The 12,477-nt window shown below is 47.5% G+C and overlaps 2 non-coding genes across 2 annotated transcripts; one reads left to right on the forward strand and one right to left on the reverse strand.

Annotated features, from left to right (window-relative positions):
- The first annotated feature begins 4,255 nt into the window (after window positions 1-4,255).
- Window positions 4,256-4,328, forward strand: Trnav-uac (transfer RNA valine (anticodon UAC)). Its single transcript has one exon. It is a non-coding gene; the product is annotated as a tRNA-Val (tRNA).
- Window positions 4,329-4,963: 635 nt separating this feature from the next.
- Window positions 4,964-5,035, reverse strand: Trnap-ugg (transfer RNA proline (anticodon UGG)). Its single transcript has one exon. It is a non-coding gene; the product is annotated as a tRNA-Pro (tRNA).
- Window positions 5,036-12,477: the final 7,442 nt, after the last annotated feature.

A 12,477-nucleotide genomic window follows, 5' to 3' on the forward strand; every position in this document is an offset into this window, starting at 1 on the left:
TCTATTTCCCTATGACACGGAAGAATGCGGTTAATTGGGTACGAGGAATGGCGATACACTACATATACCGCGATGGAGACAAAGACGTCCTCGATTTATGGTACTATATGATCGACCTTTTTGCGAACTATTTGGGTTCGTCATTCATGGACCCACCACCCAGCTGGGGTGTGCCGGGTGTGAGAAGATATTAACTTGTAGATGTGATCTTTCCACGATTCCCCTATGGTAACAGAAACAGTCTCTGACTGTGTGCAGCGGCCCCGGGCGCTCCAACGATTGGTGGCTGGTGATGTCCAATGCAATGACGACCGCCCGTTCCTGGCCGCCGCCTAGCAATGTGACCGCGGCGAGCAAGATGGCCCTTTTTAGTTCACTTTATTGGCAACTTTTTGCGCATGGCTGCCTTGTTTTTTTTTATGCATTCTAAAAAAAATGTAGTTAGTAGTTTGTGAAATAAGCATTGTAGGCTGTGATTATATTTTTGTTGAGCTTAATAATTAGTGTGTGTAGAAACACCATTTTCTTTAAGTATTCATTGACATATTTCTGTACATGTTATTTGCATAAGTGCCTAAAAAAAAGGATTAGCGAAAAAAAAAGAAAAAAAAACAAAAAAATAAAAAAAAGAAAAAAGAGGGGTATGATTCCTGCTTTGGGTGCAGGAGGTCCCGGGTTCAAATGCCGGACGAGCCCTACCGTTTTGACCGTGCTGAAGAGTAGGTGGAGCTCACCCACGTTTGTAGCTCTGCAATGAAGAACAGATGCGTGCCGCAGCACGTTGTGTGTGGCCCTACGGTCATGAAGGGACCGTTTGATATGGCAAGAATCTGATACCAGTAAATTACATAGGTCGATTTCTGTAGAAGAGCCGACAGTAATCTTGCATGCAACGGAAAACAAAGGTTGTCTTTGCAAAACGTGTGCACCGTGCGCGAATTGACGGTAGCTCGTACGGAAAGCAAGAGTAGCTGATGCTACCGAGGACTCGGCCGCGTTCATTGCCGGCGACTTCTTGGGCTCTTATTCATGGTGGCATTCAGACAGGCAAGGGTGCTATCGATTATTAGGTACGAATGCGAAATTGTGCGTTTCCGCAAAATGATTTTTACGCCAAAGTTGCGATCGTCCTCAAGTTGTGTCACATGTGGAGCTCACAGCGTAGCAGTTTCCGTGGTGTAGCGGTTATCACGTCTGCCAACACGCAGAAGGTCACCGGTTCGGTCCCGGCGGAAGCACGACTTTTTTAAAACCTGTTTTCGGATTCCATTTCCGAGATAACGTCACGTCTGCGTATGCGGGATAATAAATGTCGTGTGCTACACCGATATCGCCTCATTTTACTGTCAAATGCTCTTGCTCCCATAGTGCACCGGTATTCAGTAACTCAGAACGCTCGTAGCTCCATTCTGGCCTGCAAAATTTAGTATCCATTTCTTCAAGACTACTTCAAGTTCGCTTCATACTGGCTTTCCTGAGCTCTTTGCACTCGCCTTGTCACAACTCTGTTGAAGCGTGAACGTAACTAATAGTGAGAAACTCTTAACTACGCTCAGTCTTGTATCCCACCCTTTGGTTGACGTTGTCGCTAATCAGATGAAGGTAGACTGCTCCACGATTGAGCTTCGTCTCCACTCACGGTGCACACGTTCTGCAAAAACAACCTTTGTTTTCCGTTGCATGCAAGATTACTGTCGGCTCTTCTACAGCAATCGCCCTATGTCATTTACTGGTATCAGATTCTTGCCATATCAAACGGTCCCTTCATGACCGTAGGGCTACACACAGCGTGCTGCGGCACGCATCTCTTCTTCATTGCAGAGCTACAAACGTGGGTGAGCTACACCTACTCTTCAGCACGGTGAAAACGGTAGGGCTCGTCCGGGATTTGAACCCGTGACCTCCTGCACCCAAAGCAGGAATCATACCCCTAGACCAACGAGGCACCTGCCCGTAGCAGTGAAGGTAATCCCAAGCAGTCCAGCTCCGAGGAACACAAACTTTCATGTAAATCAGGAAGAAAAGCGCTTTCTGAAGGCAGCGCCCACCACTGATGGCAAGAATATTAAAGGCAATGAATGTAGAGTGAATAATTTCATCGCGCTCTGCAGATGAACAGACGGTGGTGTTTCACTTTCGTCATGTGGTTTCTCAGTGTCAACGGAAGGCAAATGCACTAAACAAAAGAACACCGGGAATCCGAAACAACAACTCATAACGAAAAGATAGCGGAATATACTGCAAGCAAAACTTCCAAACACGACTCCTGAAGGCGTCGGTGCCTTAAGAATTATTCCGTGCAGCAATGATCATCTACGAAGAGCCAACTGTATGTGTCGCTCCACCACGCAACTTTTTTTGATATCGTTTTACCTAAATTTCCATTACCTGTTCTTTACAAGAATACCGTGTTTCTTTCAACTGGTCTGCTTCGTCCAGCAGCGATAGTAGTAAGTAAACCGACCACAGTGTCATTAGAAGTAGGTCAGACACAAAAATCTGAGTTGCTCTGTAGCTCATGTTATTCTGCTTTCAAATGCAATTGCATGGCTGGGAGTAGTGGCGTACTCCTGTAATGCAGGCGTCCGGGAGGCCGTTTCTGTGGGAGACATCTGGGAACAACTACAGATACGGCCGTTTCATTAGCTCAGGAACGACCGCGATGCTCTTATCGAGCTCTGCAGATAGATCAGACTGCAGTGCGGAATTTTCGGCTAGTGGTGGCTCGGGGTTAAGAGAAATCGGGAGGTGTGAGCAAATCTACATCGGGAAACCGAAACAGACGACTCATAACGAAAAGATTGCGGAATGTACTGCAAAAGCAAACGTTGGAGAAGACGAACTCTGAAGCCGTCGGTGCTTTAACAATCATTCCATGCAGCAACGATAATCTGGGAAGAGCGAAGGGTGGGTACCGCTCGACCACACAACAAAATTATATATAATGTTCTATTTGTTCTAAATTCGCGTTTCCAGATCATCAGTAAAATACTGTGTGATTTACACCTGGCTTGCTTCTTCGAAAAGCGATATTAAGAAATACATCGACTGCAACGTCATTAGGGGTCGCGGGTCCGGGCGCCGGCGCGCCAGCGGCGGCCTGTCGGGGCTGCTGGTGCCTCCATGTAGAGCTACTGCTACCGCTGGGCCCGGGCTCCTTGCCGCTAACGAAGTGATTGCTTTTGGTGACATCATATGCGATAGCGACTGCGCGAATTGACGGTAGCTCGTACGGAAAGCAAGAGTAGCTGATGCTACCGAGGACTCGGCCGCGTTCATTGCCGACGACTTCTTGGGCTCTAATTCATGGTGGCATTCAAACAGGCAAGGGTGATGTCGATTGTTAGGTACGAATGCGAACCGCTGGGCCCGGGCTCCTTGCCGCTAACGAAGTGATTGCTTTTGGTGACATCATTTGCAATAGCGACTGCGCGAATTGACGGTAGCTCGTACGGAAAGCAAGAGTAGCTGATGCTACCGAGGACTCGGCCGCGTTCATTGCCGACGACTTCTTGGGCTCTAATTCATGGTGGCTTTCAGACAGGCAAGGGTGCTGTCGATTGTTAGGTACGAATGCGAAATTCCTGCATTGTGCGTTTCCGCAAAGTGATTTTTACGCCAAAGTTGCGATCGTCCTCAAGTTGTGTCACATGTGGAGCTCACAGCGTAGCAGTTTCCGTGGTGTAGCGGTTATCACGTCTGCCTAACAGGCAGAAGGTCTCCGTTTCGATTCCGGGCGTAATCACTTTTTCGTCGCACTCAACAAGACACTTGCTACAATCTCTACTGTGAACATTTAAATCAATTTCAAACGTCCAACCACCAGGCTGCAGATGGCTCAAATGATACATGAAACTCTTTCAGAACCGGCTATTTGGTTTTTGTGCTTACCTGGAGGGCTGGAAATGCGCGGAACAGCCGCCGGCATGCCAGTAGTCGCCACACGTTTGCACAAAACGCAAGGGCTCGTCCGGGATTTGAACCCGGGACCTCCTGCACCCGAAGCAGGGATCATACCCCGTGACCAACGAGCCTTCTCGATGCACATGAGTAACGCCTCCGTTCTTGGTATCACCGTGCAGAGCTACTGCTCACCCAGCGTTCTCCCTGGCTGTTGCGGTTTCATTGTTTTTATCGTTGTCTTTTACTATAGCAACTTCTAGAATCGGACGGAGCTCGTAGCCGATGCCCTTGCTTACGCAGGAAAAATCTGTTGGAACTACGGTTTTCCAGGTAGTACAACGGCAAAACCGTCGTTTCCGTGGTGTAGCGGTTATCACGCCTGCTTTACACGCAGAAGGTCCCCGGTTCGGTCCCGGGCGGAAGCATGACTTTTTTTAAACCTGTTTTCGGATTCCATTTCCGAGATAACGTCACGTCTGCGTATGCGGGATAATAAATGTCGTGTGCTACACCGATATCGCCTCATTTTACTGTCAAATGCTCTTGCTCCCATAGTGCACCGGTATTCAGTAACTCAGAACGCTCGTAGCTCCATTCTGGCCTGCAAAATTTAGTATCCATTTCTTCAAGACTACTTCAAGTTCGCTTCATACTGGCTTTCCTGAGCTCTTTGCACTCGCCTTGTCACAACTCTGTTGAAGCGTGAACGTAACTAATAGTGAGAAACTCTTAACTACGCTCAGTCTTGTATCCCACCCTTTGGTTGACGTTGTCGCTAATCAGATGAAGGTAGACTGCTCCACGATTGAGCTTCGTCTCCACTCACGGTGCACACGTTCTGCAAAAACAACCTTTGTTTTCCGTTGCATGCAAGATTACTGTCGGCTCTTCTACAGCAATCGACCTATGTAATTTACTGGTATCAGATTCTTGCCATATCAAACGGTCCCTTCATGACCGTAGGGCTACACACAGCGTGCTGCGGCACGCATCTCTTCTTCATTGCAGAGCTACAAACGTGGGTGAGCTACACCTACTCTTCAGCACGGTCAAAACGGTAGGGCTCGTCCGGGATTTGAACCCGGGACCTCCTGCACCCAAAGCAGGAATCATACCCCTAGACCAACGACCCACCTGCCCGTAGCAGTGAAGGTAATCCCAAGCAGTCCACCTCCGAGGAACACAAACTTTCATGTAAATCAGGAAGAAAAGCGCTTTCTGAAGGCAGCGCCCACCACTGATGGCAAGAATATTAAAGGCAATGAATGTAGAGTGAATAATTTCATCGCGCTCTGCAGATGAACAGACGGTGGTGTTTCACTTTCGTCATGTGGTTTCTCAGTGTCAACGGAAGGCAAATGCACTAAACAAAAGAACACCGGGAATCCGAAACAACAACTCATAACGAAAAGATAGCGGAATATACTGCAAGCAAAACTTCCAAACACGACTCCTGAAGGCGTCGGTGCCTTAAGAATTATTCCGTGCAGCAATGATCATCTACGAAGAGCCAACTGTATGTGTCGCTCCACCACGCAACTTTTTTTGATATCGTTTTACCTAAATTTCCATTACCTGTTCTTTACAAGTATACAGTGTTTCTTTCAACTGGTCTACTTCGTCCAGCAGCGATAGTAGTAAGTAAACCGACCACAGTGTCATTAGAAGTAGGTCAGACACAAAAATCTGAGTTGCTCTGTAGCTCATGTTATTCTGCTTTCAAATGCAATTGCATGGCTGGGAGTAGTGGCGTACTCCTGTAATGCAGGCGTCCGGGAGTCCGTTGCTGTGGGAGACATCTGGGAACAACTACAGATACGGCCGTTTCATTAGCTCAGGAACGACCGCGATGCTCTTATCGAGCTCTGCAGATAGATCAGACTGCAGTGCGGAATTTTCGGCTAGTGGTGGCTCGGGGTTAAGAGAAGTCGGGAGCTGTGAGCAAAACTACATCGGGAAACCGAAACAGACGACTCATAACGAAAAGATTGCGGAATGTACTGCAAAAGCAAACGTTGGAGAAGACGAACTCTGAAGCCGTCGGTGCTTTAACAATCATTCCGTGCAGCAACGATAATCTGGGAAGAGCGAAGGGTGGGTACCGCTCGACCACACAACAAAATTTTATATAATGTTCTACTTGTTCTAAATTCGCGTTTCCAGATCATCAGTAAAATACTGTGTGATTTACACCTGGCTTGCTTCTTCGAAAAGCGATATTAAGAAATACATCGACTGCAACGTCATTAGGGGTCGCGGGTCCGGGCGCCGGCGCGCCAGCGGCGGCCTGTCGGGGCTGCTGGTGCCTCCATGTAGAGCTACCGCTGGGCCCGGGCTCCTTGCCGCTAACGAAGTGATTGATTTTGGTGACATCATTTGCAATAGCGACTGCGCGAATTGACGGTAGCTCGTACGGAAAGCAAGAGTAGCTGATGCTACCGAGGACTCGGCCGCGTTCATTGCCGACGACTTCTTGGGCTCTAATTCATGGTGGCATTCAGACAGGCAAGGGTGATGTCGATTGTTAGGTACGAATGCGAAATTCCTGCATTGTGCGTTTCCGCAAAGTGATTTTTACGCCAAAGTTGCGATCGTCCTCAAGTTGTGTCACATGTGGAGCTCACAGCGTAGCAGTTTCCGTGGTGTAGCGGTTATCACGTCTGCCAACACGCAGAAGGTCACCGGTTCGATTCCGGGCGGAAACACATTTTTGTCGCACTCAACAAGACACTTGCTACAATCTCTACTGTGAACATTTAAATCAATTTCAAACGTCCAACCACCAGGCTGCAGATGGCTCAAATGATACATGAAACTCTTTCAGAACCGGCTATTTGGTTTTTGTGCTTACCTGGAGGGCTGGAAATGCGCGGAACAGCCGCCGGCATGCCAGTAGTCGCCACACGTTTGCACAAAACGCAAGGGCTCGTCCGGGATTTGAAGAACGCGAGAGCTGACGCTCTCCAATCGGCCTATATCAGAAGGACAAGCACGCGAAACGACTGAGAGAGGTATGTCGAGGCGGGCACAACATTACTTATGCCTCAAGTAAAGACCTGCTGCCTGTTATCGTGCATTGTGTGATTTTACATGTTCTGTCAGACAAATTCAGTTTTATTACTAGCACATTTCTTTTTTTCTTTGTTGAAAATTTTACAACACGCTCCTTTATTTCACTGTGGCTGCACGGCGCGACTTGGCATACCGAGAGGCAAAACGTGGCGCCATTGCCCTAGACCGAATAGCGCTGCAGCTCCGAAACCGACGAGAAAAGAGAAATACGAATTGAAACTGTCGGCAGCGCCATGTGTTCGCAGGCGGTCACCCGCCCAAGCACTGACAACGCCCAGCGTCGCGCAGTAGCGGTGATCGGACGAGAAACTGTGTGTTCAGCGTGCTGTGACCTGTGAAGTGTTTTAGCGCGTCCCGACAAGTCGCTTTCGGGTCCCCTATCAGCTCCCACACAATGTGACGATTTCTTTGTCACCATACTTGCCCGGGGAAATCGGCGTTGCCTTTTTGAAGTAGTAAAATCGAGGTGGCTCGTGGGGGGATCGAACCCACGACCTTCGCGTTATTAGCACGACGCTCTAACCAACTTTTTTTTTTTTTTCCACTCGGCCACCTTTTTTTTTTTTTTTTATTAACACGCAACCTTCTGTTCTGGAGTCAGACGCGCTACCGTTGCGCCACCCTTTTTTTTTTCCTCCCAACTGAGCTATTTTTTTTTCCTACCACTTTTTTTTCTTTTTTAAGCTATTTTTTTCCTTTTTTTTCCTGACTCTTGTGTAAAAGAATTGGTGAGTGGTCAGTTCCGTGCAGGTGGAGACAAAGCGGGCAGGGGTCGAATCCCGAGGCCTGTCCACGATGGCTCCCCCTGCCCATCCCTGAGTCACTTCTCCAAGCAGACAGTTTTTATACATATATTTTTTTTGTTATAGTATTAATATTTTTATAGTTGTTTCTCCTCTGCTCCGAGGTATATAGTGCTGACACATTTGGAAAGGAACATTTCTTCTTTGTCGTGTGTCAGTTGTGTGTTTTGATCCATATCGAAATACTTTGCTCTTCCGTTAGAGGTGTGAAATTGACACGAATAAGCAAACAAGTATAAGGAGACTAATGAAAAGAAGTAAACTGACCAGGTATAACAGAAAGTGTAACTTAAGAAAAATAGAATAAAACTGAATAGATTTCCTCTTGATTGGCTTCGATCATCCAATGTGGTCATCCTATGCCATGTTTTTCAAAGGTGATGTCCATCATGTTTCCGAATAATTTTTTACTGTTAGTGACACATTGAATCTTCCAGTATGCCAGCTCCATGTAGGTCAGAAAACTAATATAATCGTCTTTTCCACGAACATTAACGATGTAGTTGACGTAGTGCCCTAGGATCCACATTACTGTATTGTTTTTCGTGGCTGGATAAAACTTTTTGTCGGGACGCAGTAGGATATCCAGTTGCAGATTGTCTTCCGCGCTCCTTGACAGTACCGCAATCCTTTTCTTGACCCATCGCCAATTCAGTGCATGGCCCCCGCAGGTAAACCGATGGATCAGAGAATCGACGAGTCCACAACAGAGGCAGAGATTTGTGTCACTTAACCCAATTGCATGTAGTTTTTCATTAGTGGCAATTGTGTTATTTACCACCCTGTACCAAGTTGAAGCAACATCCGAAGAGTGTACTTTCAAGCTGATGTTGGCCCACACCGTTTTCCAGTCAGTAGTCGGATACTTCCGTTCTATTGTATTTGGGGTCGCCGACTTTTCCCACTCACGTTGCAAGTCGCGAGTTGACAGTGGTCGGCGCCGTAGAACACCAACATCTGTATAACTAACATGAAGGAAAAATTCCCTGATGTGTTTCAATTTGTAATGGATTCTTCCAACGTCAATAGGAGGTCGCACACTCGCTGGACGCACTGTGAGGTACAACTTTTGAGTAACAGTGCAGTGGCTGTCATGCAGTAAAGTCGTGGTCCGCTTGACGTACAAGGCCATTGCCTTCCCGGCGATGTTAACCAACTCAAGCCCACCAGTAGTTCTCGACTTGGCTAGTGTATCGGAGGACAATTTAAGTATGTTTCCCTTCCAGATGTATTGATTGGCAACCTGCATGATCTTTCTGGCCTGAAGCTTGGGAATGGGAAAAAACTGTGCAACATAATACGCCTTGGAGAAGACGTAGGTATTGAGAATCCTAATTTTTTCTATAATGTTCACAGCACGCCAGCGACATTCGATAATGGTACCCTGTATCAGATGCGTCACTGACTTCCAATTGGAGGCCGCCATTTTCAGAGGGCACCTATTCAAGGTGATTCCTAGTAGTTTGTGAGATTCCACAAGATGCGCCCACGGTATAGTTAAGCTCTCAAAACCCTTGAGATCGAGCACTTTACATTTCTGGTCACTTAGTTGTGCTCCAGACACTGCACTATACTGGTCGATCGCCCGTTTAATACGGACCACCTCGTCGTCACTGCGTAACAGAACGGCAACATCGTCAGCGTATGCACGGACGATGAATGTGTGACCTGACATTGACACACCTGACAAATGGTGATAAAGAGACCGAAGGAAGGGTTCCAGTGACAGCACAAAAGTGACATAGAGAGTGGACTGCCCTGGGGGACACCCCGCTGAATGGATATTGGTTGCGTCAGCTGTCCATTGACTTGTATCCTCGCCGATATGCCAGATGTCAAATTGCGAAGGACTTTTAATGCCCCTTCCTCGAGTCCTATTTTGTCCAGTATGTGAAAAAGATAGCGGTGGTTCACATGATCAAAGGCTTTATGAAAGTCTAGAAATAGCAGGGCACAATTCAGGTTGGTGACTGAGGCAATGGAGATTAGGTCCCTAATTTCAGACATCGCAGACATGGCATTCCGTCCTGGCACGCAGGCCTGGTGCCGCCAGACAACTTTGTGAAGGAGCGGCGACATTCGGGCGTTAACAGCTCTGGCTATAGTTTTGTAGTCAAAATTAAGCAGGGTGAGCGGGCGCAGATTATCAAATCGCTTACACCCTTTGCGTTTGGGAACAAGGACAATTTTACCCTCCTTCATCGCATTAGGAACAGGCGCCCCGGCAACGATTTCATTTAAAATTTCTGTAAATGTAACACCAATTACATCCCAACACCGAAGGTAAAACTCCTTGGGTAGGCCGTCCAGTCCTGGGGCTTTGTTAGCGGGCGACTTAACAATAAGTTCTAAAGTCTCCTCGACACTAAACGGAGCCAGTAAGTCACGATTATCATCCGCAGTAACGGACGTGTCCATGAATTGGAGTACAGTAGCAGTCAAGTCATCATTGGTTGGGTAGTCCGAATACAGGCCGTGATAATATCTCTGAATTGCCGTGACTATGTCAGGTTGCCGAGTGAGAATTTCCCCGTTATCAGTTGCCAGTTCGTCTATAAATAAGCGTCTACGGTTGGTCTGATGCTTAATAAGATGGTACATGGAAGTTGTCTCAGATTGAACCAAAGAGTTGACTTTGAACTTGATTTTTAACCCTTCTAGTTGTTTACGTTTGATACTGAGCATCTTAGCCTTGATTTGCTTTATTTGAGCAGTGTAAATATTATTGACGCCAGATTTGTCGTAGAGCTCCCTTAAAATTGAATAATAAAATTCCGTGGTCTTCTTTGCATCCCTTGATTGCGTATTACAGTACGAAATTAAATACCGTCGCAACTTTGGTTTAGCAAAGGACGTCCACCACTCTACTTTCGTACGGTACCTATTGACAGAGCGAAGACAAAAAGTCCAAGTTCGTGTGACAAGTTCCTCGAGATCGGCGTCCTGAAGGTGGGAAAAGTTCAACATCCAGTGACCTCTGAATCGTTTGGTGGGTTGTCTGTCCAGTTGTATGACGGTTGCGTAGGCGCAGTGATCGCTACATGGGACGGGAATGACCTCTGAATCAACAACATGTTCTCCGAGCTGAGAAGACACATATATTCTGTCGAGGCGGCTACTCGAGGTGGAAGTGAAGTATGTAAATTTCACAAGGGTAGGGTGAAGGACTTCCCACGTATCCTGGAGATTCATTCGTAAAACCAGATCATGAAGCTCCTTACAATAGTTAAAATTTGGCCTCTGATCTTTTTGATGCACAACACAGTTAAAATCTCCGCCTAATACAAGGGCAGTCGGATTTTTACGAAGCAAGTAAATTAGTTCGTCTTTAAAGAACTCGGTCCTTGCGAACCTGTGGTCACTCCCGGAGGGCGCGTATAGGTTCACGAGCGTGACGCCGAATATTTTGCAGCATATGCCACGCCCTGACTCCAGTGTTTCAACGTCCGAGACGGGGATGCCCTCACGCACGAGAATGGCTGTACCAGTGCTAAGCTCGAAAGCAACATTGGTAATACAGTGGAAACCGGGAATGACCAGATCTGAAAGAAGGAATTCCTGCAATAGAAGTACATCAGCGGCAGACTCATATACGAACTGCCTAAAGACTGCAAGTTTCAAATCAGACGTGATCCTGTTTACATTAACACTCAGGAACTTGTACGCTTGTGCCATGTAGTTTACGGAGCTACTTTAAATTAACGTGATCATCGTCTCCGGCAAACCAGTCCATTCGTGAAACAGCTGGTGGAGAGTGGCCATCACCATCGTTTGCATCCGAGAGGGCTTGCAGTTTGTGTTTGCTGCGTGGTACATTCAAGTTCGGTTGGAATTTCTTTTTGTTCCTCCCGCCACTGGCGACTTTTTCCGCAGAAAGCGGCATCGGAGAATCTACACAGGTCTCCTGTGCAGGTTGCCCTGCGACAGCAACGTGCAGTTGCGTCTCGCCGGTTAACCCTTCCAGAGACACGCTAAGTTCTTGTTTGGCCACACGTTGGGATTGTGTGGAAACACTCTCTCGGTCAGGTTGTTGACAAGCAAGGCTGAGATCTCGCTCTGTGTTGACACACTCGTCAGCGTGTTTGTTGTCAGTGTCGCATTGCTGTGATACGAGTTGTGAACTTGGGCACACCCCGCCGACGTAACTGTGGGCAACGTGCTGAGGTTCAATATCGGTCGGTTGGAGAGCCGACGCGATAGACGCGGACGGTAAGCAACAACCAACCTGGGGCGTAGCACTACCGTCAGCGGGCGAAGAAGTATCAACTTCAACGCTTGATTCTGGTAGAGCGTCATGCGAAAGCTCAGTGTCCCCTGCCGGTTGTTTGATATCAAGTGTGGCAGGTGTGACCGGTACGGAGACGCCTTCATCGGAACTACTACTGTCGCACGTTCGACGTCTCTTGGACGCTACCGCAGTGACGGGACGGGTGAGAGGGTTCTGATCCCCGCCCGTGGCAAGAGGAATAGCAGGGAACTCTTCTTCAAAAGGTTTCTCATGTACAGTCACAGCATCACTGGACGGGGGCGGCCCAGTACTTGTAAATTGGGTACCTGTCACTAAATCAGCTAAAGTGAGTCTCTTACGTTGCTGGAAAGTAGGCTTTAAGACGGTCACCCTTTTAGGGCAATTTTGCCGTAAATGACCACTTTCATTGCAGATAAAACACGTAGAAGCTTGTCCGGAATAGGTAACCTG

This window comes from Schistocerca gregaria, chromosome 2, assembly GCF_023897955.1.
Source record: "Schistocerca gregaria isolate iqSchGreg1 chromosome 2, iqSchGreg1.2, whole genome shotgun sequence".
In the NCBI taxonomy this organism is placed as follows: domain Eukaryota; kingdom Metazoa; phylum Arthropoda; class Insecta; order Orthoptera; family Acrididae; genus Schistocerca; species Schistocerca gregaria.